General features: G+C 31.0%; 1 non-coding gene across 1 annotated transcript; it reads right to left on the bottom strand.

Moving 5' to 3' along the window:
* Positions 1–8,350: 8,350 nt before the first annotated feature.
* Positions 8,351–8,457, bottom strand: LOC129314742 (small nucleolar RNA R71). The gene has a single exon (XR_008594250.1). It is a non-coding gene; the product is annotated as a small nucleolar RNA R71 (small nucleolar RNA).
* Positions 8,458–8,818: the final 361 nt, after the last annotated feature.

Below are 8,818 nucleotides of genomic sequence, written 5' to 3'. Positions count from 1 at the left end.
TTAGACTTATAATATAATGTGAATCTCAACTTTGATTAAATTTAAAAGTAAGTATAATGGTGCTTATATATTGATACCAGTGCCGAGTCCTAGGAATTGAATTAATAATAATAATAATAATAATAATAAACAACTAAAGTTACAAGTATAAGAGAGTTGTTAACTTGGTGTAGAACGCTAAATTCATACCTCATTAAATAACATTCTCACACAGTATTTGCTTGTTGATAATATTATTAATGAATAATTATAGCAGCTCAACAAGCATATATTTGCCTCCCTTAGTTAACGTGTTTTATTTTCTTCATATTTTATTTTTTTAAATATAATGATGACTGACCCCCTAAGAATTTTTTTAATTACAAAAAGTTATGATGCATAGAGACTAGAGGGTGAACGTGCTGTGGTGCAGTCCTGATGCTAACACCATAGCTGACAAGGTTGCTAAGGAGGCTCTTAGCCATGCTAATGGAGCTCTGATCTTCACAAGTTCTCTATAATGTATTTATGAGTTGATACCTTCTGATTTAAGGGCCTAGTACCCGTCCCTATGTGCTTTCATTTCATCGACCAAAAAAAAAAAAAAAAGACTAATAATGACAATGTGTTTTCTGTCCGTGTCTTTACAATTTTTTTTTTCTAAGTTTTCTATTATTCAAAATGATTTATTAATTACCAGAAAATTTTTGGAAAAATGAAAGAAAAATCCCTTTGAAACATGCAAATCATAATGAAGTACTGTGAAATGCTATAATTCTTCTTAAGTTCATAAAGACCTCTTTTACATGAATGATTTTTTGAGAAGTGACTAAAATATCTCAATTTAAAAAAGTAAATATCAGTGACTATTTTAGTTTAAATAATAACTACTTGTCTTCTAATAATAACTAGAATGAAACAAGCAATTATAACTTTCCTTCTGCAAATTTTTGATTCACTGAAGTTCAAGTGTTATTAATATTCGTGACTACTTTAGTTTCAATAATAATTACTTTTTTATGGCAACGATTGGAATAGAATAAGCAATTAAAACTTATTCTGTGCAAATTACAATTTCATCTATGATTGTGCCATTTTGTGCCATGCCATGAGTATATTAATCATATTATTATTATAAGTTAAAAAAAAAGGTTTATGTTCGCTTCCATCAATTTTATTTTGTTTTTTTTTCTTTTTTTTTTTCAAACAAATAACTTCCATTTGTCTTATTTCAATCCATTTCGTCACAACTTATAAGTACTTTACCCACTTTGTATAGACTATAAGGCTAAATTAGCGTGTGTGTTATTGGGCGATAAACTTTAATGAGCTTAGACCATTGGGCTGGGCTATAGCACTACTAGATTTATAAAAGACGCTTTAATGAATTAAGGATTGGGTCAAGGAGATCAATGCTTTAAATGGTTTGTGCATATAAATATAATAGTAATAAAACAAAAAGAAAAAAGTGAAATTCACTTGGTAGTACTGACAAGGATGAAAAAAAAAAAAAGACCTTTACAAATTTGCTTAATTAGGCCTTAAATTTGTGATCTGGTCATGCAATTTAAAATATGATTTTGATGCATACACAAATCACATACATGACATTATAACTCATTATAAATAATATTGCACTTGTATTTGAGTTTTAATTATGTTCTCTCTATATATAAAATTTCTTATGCTTATCATGGTAAAATAATATAAGAAATTTTGTTCATAAATCATATAAATAATAGTACTATAACTTATATATTATAACACTGGTCACTTATGCAAATACAGTATAAAGAACGGATCATCTTGCTTAAGTGGGAATGGAATCGATAGACTTGGAGTTTTTATTTATTTATTTATTTATTTGGAATAAAGGATCAACACACTACCTGGCCACACGATACAGATAACTAGCCAATTATAGCTAACTTATCCAAAGTCACCTCAAATCTTTATAGATAAACATTATAGCTAAACTAAATGTTTTTTTCAAATCCATATCAATAAACATATGCAAGATAAGTTTTACTGAAATTAACTTACCACGTAACTTTACCACTATCCTATGGTAATTGATTTCACAAGATTTCAAATAGAGTTGTTTCCCATCGTGTTGCTCCAACTAATAATATCAGTTTAGTAAATTGACTAATTTTGCAAGTTATATTTTCAATCCACGATATTAATGTGCATTAGCACTTGATTTAGTCATTTTAACTCATTCTCACAACTCTTTCTTCCCATTTTTGCCATTAACAACTCAAGCTAGTGTTATGAATTGCAACAACCCATTAAATAAATTTATTTTAAAATAAACCTTCACAATATTCCTCTTCATATAAAGTCGATCAACGTTTTTCTGGAAACAAAAATTCAGGTAGGTGCATCCCAAGAAAACTAGTGTTCACCGAACCCATTTACTTGTTTCATAATATATATTTACAAATACATAGATAAAGAAGCGGGGTATTGAGTTCTGAACATTCCTTTTGTTTTTTGATTTTGTTTTTTTTTAATCTAAATCATGGGAGAGACTTGCAACCTCAACAGTCAAATACGAAAACAAAAGGAAGAAGTAATCAATACATCAGACCAAGTTTTGAAATCAATCTTAGGTTGAGGCATTAAAAAAAAAACAAAGAAAGAGGAAAATAGATATTTCATCAGCCAAATCAAACCCAATTTTAGGAGATCTAAATAGGTCCAATCTACTCCACTCAACCCCAATCTAAAATATGAAATCTAAAACTTGTACCTCAGCACTCAAGGATCCACAAACCCACTAATCCAAGAGAAGAGAGATGAACCCAACTGACGAGGATGCCGCCGAGGGGTATGACGAGGAGGCCGAGCACACGAACCCACGGCAATGGAGACAATGGACGACGCTAAGAACAAAAGGGACAACCATGGATTTAGGGGATGAGAGTGAGAGATGGGGTTTTGAAGTGGAATAGGAAGAACCAAGGGGTGGCATGGGGCCCGAGACACACAGTAAAGAGATTTCGAAAGGGGTGGGTTTTTGCTTTTTCAATAGGGATAGTGTTTTTAAAATAAATATTTGTTTAATGTTCCTTAAAAAATAATATATGCTTTCAAGAAGAAAGGGAGCTGGTGAGTTTAAGGTTTAATGTTTTTACACTGTAAAAGCCCGGTGTAAAAAAATTATTAAATTTTAAAAATATTAAAGTTTAAAATTTATTTTAATCTTTTTAAACTCATTATAAATAACTAGTGTGGATAGTTAATAATTTTTTTAAAATTGAAAAATTTCTACACCGGGTATTTAAAAGACTCAATGGAGAAAGTAAATAATTTATTTAAATTTTTATATTTAGAAATAATACCCAACTTTCTACACTAATTCATAAGACAACCGGTATAGAAAGTAGTTTTTACATTGGTTATATGTGGAACTAGTGTAGAAAGTTTTATATCAAATCTAATTATTTACAAAAATGCCACCGCTCACACTTTTCACACCAGTTCCTTTTTAACTAGTGTAAAATGTGTTTTTTTATAGTAGTGTATATTCATGAGTTTAACGAATCATTTATAAAGCCCAACTATAAATTAGAGAATTTATGAAGATGGTGAACAAGAACACACACAAAAACACACAAGTTATTCTCATTTATTGTTTATCAACTTTTTGAGTTCACATTCATTACAAATGATCTTTATTGATTATATCAACTCTTAAAGAGGGTATTTAATAGTAATATTTCATTCTTAAACTTATTCTGTTCATCTCTATCTTTCTATCTTATAATAGGGGATCTTAAACTCGTGGAGTTTAAGAGGGTTATTTCATTACTTTTGTAATGATGAGTGACTTAGACTCTAGTGTGCGTCTAGAATTGTACTTAGGCTACCAAGATCCAAGACTAGTCTTGGTGGAGAAAATCTCAAGTGGTACTTAAAGATTGGACGTAAGCTTAAGTGGTTATAGCTAAACTAAGATAAACATTTATGCAAGCTTCTCTTATTTACTCTCTATGATTGGTGATATCATTCTAAACTCATCTCTTTAATTTTAATTTTTAGCCAAATTTTTATAAAGCCCAATTTACCCCTCTTTGGTAGACTTTCAATCTCTTCTACTAATCATGATCATTATATTTTTATCTATATTTTTTTAAGGGAAAATCACATCCAAGGACCTTTGAAGAAAGTTATTAAAAGGCAAGTACCAAGATAGAATGGATTGTTGTTACAAGGGAACATGAACTTGTTTTTTCTTGAATAATGACTTATTATTGGTCTTCTTTTCTATGAATAACATTCTTCACAAGTCTTGAGATGTGATTCTACCATTTTCCAATCCATTTAGTTCCTTTCCAACAAGCAAAAGAGACCTAAATTATTTGTTAAATACTTAAATGTGTAATAGAATACATTTTTTACATACTTATCTATGTCAATTAGGACTATTTTATTAAGATTTTATTAGCCAAAGTGCACACACATTGTATTAGATTTGAAAACTTACCTAAGTGCTTAATGCACTAGGGATGTTTTGATCCAAAAATGAACTTTTGAGAAAATGTACAAAAAAATTGACAAAATATATTTTATATCTAGAAGATGAGTGGTTAAATTAGATTTTTGAAATTCATTTTAGCTTGGGAGTAATTAAATAAAAAGTCAACACTTTCTTAAGTGTCTTAGTTTGACTTAGTTTTCAGTTTGCCTTTGTGAAATTTTTTATGTAATTTTATGCAGCCTGAAACTTTGTCATTTTAATAAATTATTCCTTTTAATTATGAATTTAATTATGGACTTTAATTATATTTTATTATGTCACATATTATTTAATTGAATTATGTGATTTATGTGACATAGGTGGCATGTGACTTGTACATCAATTGGGCAATTGACGTCAACACTTCATAAGGTCAAAGCTGAAATTTGGGCATGATTTATGCTACCTTTGGAGATTAAATTAGCTTAAATAATGTAGATAACACATGTGAAATTACACACACATTCGAATCATCTACAAGCCAATAGGAGAATACCACCTTGCAAATGTGACAAGGCTCCATTTCCTTTTTAATTTCTTTTCCTATTATTTTAATTAGGTTCAGTTGATGGAAAACTCTAATTACACATCCCATTCAGCCCTATTTCAAATCAACAAGCCATTTCATTCATCTTTTACATTTTCTCTCTTTAGTTCTTGGTGTCTTTGAATTTCTCTTCCTTCTCTCTACACTAAAATTTCATCTAGCACCCATATCACTCTCTTTTCACCATCAGATCCATTAAAATCTTCCACCATTCTCTTCCCCTATCATGGACGACCATACCCTAATCATCTAGAAGAGATTTGAAGATCAAATCATCAAGAAGCATGGATCATCTTCCATGGCTAGCATGTGTTCGTGGAGGAAGTAAAGTGTTCTTGATGTTTTTTAACTTGAATCTCCCTGGAATCCTTAAGGAGAGTTGATGGAAGAAGAGTTTTGAAGTCTTTACTTGGCTAAGCTCAACTATTTCTTCATCTTGTTTCAATTTTATTAGAATACTATGACTATGGGTGATTGTAGTTCAATTTGACTTTAATAGTTTGTGATAATTGGTTGTGTTGGAACATAATTGTTGAAATAATTTTCATTCCTTTTAGTTTCTAGAATTTCAACCACTTGGAGTAATATCATGTCAATGTGATTTTTCAAGTGATGTTTAGTCTTGCATTAACCTTACATGTATTATGTTTAGTGAATGTTTGATTAAATGCTGAGTTGCATAGTTTTGTGCTTGAGTTACCTATAGACCATGGCTATTAGGGAGTGAAATACAATTAAACACTTGGTTAATTTTAAAACTAAGCTAGTGACACTAGTACAAAATATGAAATTTACAGGGTACTTTTTACATCGGTTGGAAGGCAAATGGTGTAAAAAATTTAAGGTGGTGGCATTTTTGTATTATGGTGAAGTATTCTACAGTTTTTACATCAGGTGGCCCTTCATCTGATGTAGAAATACACTTTCTACATTGGGTCAAGGGCCACCTGATGTAAAAACTCACGATTTTATATCGATTGGAAGCCTAACTAATGTAAAAGGTTCCAGGTTATTTTTTTTTTAATTTTTTGTATATAATATTTAATATTGGCTTTATAACTGATGTAGAAATTTTAGTTTTTACATCAGGTGTATAACCAATATAAAAAGATGGGATATTCTATATCCCTTGGAACAACATCGCCTGTTTAACTACTGTAAAAAGTCATTTTTAACCACTATAAAAAGTCATTTTTGTACTAATGTGAGACAACTTAAGGGCTTGTTATAAGCACTTAGGGAATTGAATTAGTGAAGATAGGTTGCTTGAGATAATTATCTTAATTAAACACTTTTTCCAGCTAAGGAAGAAAGGTTGAGTGAGTTTCCATAATCAATTAGAGACTAGAATTCTTCCATTAACAACACCCTAGGGTTCCTACTTTAATAGGAAGACCAACCATCACACTCTAGTTTAGTTTGCATTTAATTTCATTAGGCAATTAGTTAACAATCTCATTCAATGGTTAATCTATTCACTAATTTTTCTAGCCTAGGTAGTTAGAACCTCCTCCTTGAGATAAGACTTAGGGTTGGCCTTGTATTACATTAGGATTAGCTTTAGTTAATTTTGAGGGTTGAGTGACATGATCACATCAAAATTTGGCACTGTTGCCGGGGAGACTAGGTTTAGCTCTTACGATAGTTTTCTTGGTGCTTAATTTGCAATTTTTGTGTTTCTAGAAAATTTTTTCAAAAATCATAAAAATTTCTGTTTTCAATTTTTATAAGTTTTTTCTCTGTGTGTTATGTGTTTTTTTATCATTTTTTAAAAAAATAAAAAAATATTTGTGCAACTTTCGTTTTCCTAGTGTACTTAACAGTGCTCTATTTTCAGTGTTTCTAGGCCGATTTCAAAAATATACCGGGAACGAGTCTGGAATAATTTGGACTTGAAATTTTGATACCTTGAAAGATATATCTCTTAGCTTCATTTTAAAACTGGTTTGGTCAATTTTGAACTTGAAAATTGATTTTTTCACATTTTACAGTCTTACAAGGTACAGGAAGCTTTTTTAGAAGATTCCTAAACCTGGTAGCAAATTTGAGTGGGCATACTTTTCACATTAAGCGTCCAAATTGAGTGGTTCAAGTCTCAGTTTTTTCCTTACTGTCTTATCTTTATTTTCATAGTTGATCATTTTTCTTGGCTCTGGCTTTGTCCTGCTGGAACGTTTGTTGGAAGATCACATGGTCATATGGACGAAACCCTGTTTTTCAAGAACCGTGGACCAAATTGTGAAAAATTATGGAAATGGCTGAGAAATAATTTTGAGCTAAAATTTTTATATAAGTTTCCTATGTTTATCTTTTGTCTCTCATAAAAGTTTCATGGGAATTTCTTGTGTGGATTAGCTGCTACAAAATCGACAAGTTTACTATCTCTAGAGAGCAAGCTGCAGAGTTTCCAAAACAAGCAAAGGGTCTTCAAATGAGCATTTCTAACTCTTTGTCCTTTACTTTTCAGTGATTTTCATTTTTGTGTGGTTAACTTTTTGTTTTTTGAGTTTAAAGAAACACAGAAAATTTTTCCCTTGCTTTTGTGTTTTGATTTGATTTTTGATTTTTGTTTCTTGTTTCTAGAGCCACTTGGGGTACATTTTGTCTCTCTTTTGAGCCTTGTGTTGTGTTGTTTGTCTTACTCTTGGCTGAATTCTTTGGTTTATGACCCATGCCAATCCTAAAACATTTGTTGAAGTAGATCTCAAGATTGAAAAAAAAACTCTTCAGGAACTCAAGAGATCACAACCACAAATTGATAATCATCTAGTGGTCAATTCATTAATAGAAAGGGTAGATCCTCTTGTGGGTAAGGTAATGGTCAAGGCAATGGCCAAGGGTTAGGAAACAACAATGAAAACAATAGAACTATGGGTCACAACTTGCATGATGATGCACACATCAATAGAGAATTTGTAGAAATTTATAATCCTCAAGATGAGAGATCCATTAGGCAATTGACTTCCCCTAATTGAAATGATAATCCTTGTGGGTTGTACATGGCTCCTAATGTGAACATGTTTGAACTTAAACCTTCATTAATAAATACTTTGCCTAAATTCCTTGGATTATCAAGTGAGGATTGCCATAGATTCTTGCATATTGTCTTTCTTGTGTGTGATACTATGAAGCCCATAAATGTGAATGTTGATGAAGTGCAAGCCAAAGCTTTTGTCTTCTCCCTTGAAGGCTTAGCTAAAGAATGGTATTTCAATTATCCCTTCCATATTAGAGTTTCTACTTGGGCTTAACTTAGAAGATTGTTTTTGAAAAAGTTCTTTCCCTCTTCTAAAGTTACAAATTTGAGGAAACAAATTTATGAGATTGAATAGGGTTTTAATGAATCCTTTTATGAATATTGGGCAAGGTTCCAAGGGTTACTTGCTAAGTGCCCTCACCATCAAATTTCTAATGAGAACCTTGTAGAATATTTTTATGAAGGACTTTGTGAAAAATATAAGGTTTTCATAAATACTGCTAGTGGGGGAGCTTTAATTGATTTAACACATACCAAGGCTTGGGAATTGATAAAAAAGATAGCAACTAATGGTGCTCAATATAGCACAAGAAATAGAAAGGTGAATTTCATTTCAAGCACATTGGATGACAACCAATTGGATATTTTGGTCTTGAAGATTGGTAAGATGTTGGCTTCTCAATTGAGCCAAGTTCAAAATGTGAACAATGTAAGTACTTCTTCTCAAGCTCTGGTTCCTTACACATGTATTTTTTGTGATTCTCCTATACATGTTGAGTCTAATTGCCCT

This window comes from Prosopis cineraria, unplaced genomic scaffold (assembly GCF_029017545.1).
Source record: "Prosopis cineraria cultivar Desert tree isolate PC_DT_omini unplaced genomic scaffold, ASM2901754v1 PC6, whole genome shotgun sequence".
Lineage (NCBI taxonomy): Eukaryota > Viridiplantae > Streptophyta > Magnoliopsida > Fabales > Fabaceae > Prosopis > Prosopis cineraria.
The sequence above is the reverse complement of the archived record's forward strand: the minus strand, read 5'-3'. Positions and strand labels throughout refer to the sequence as shown.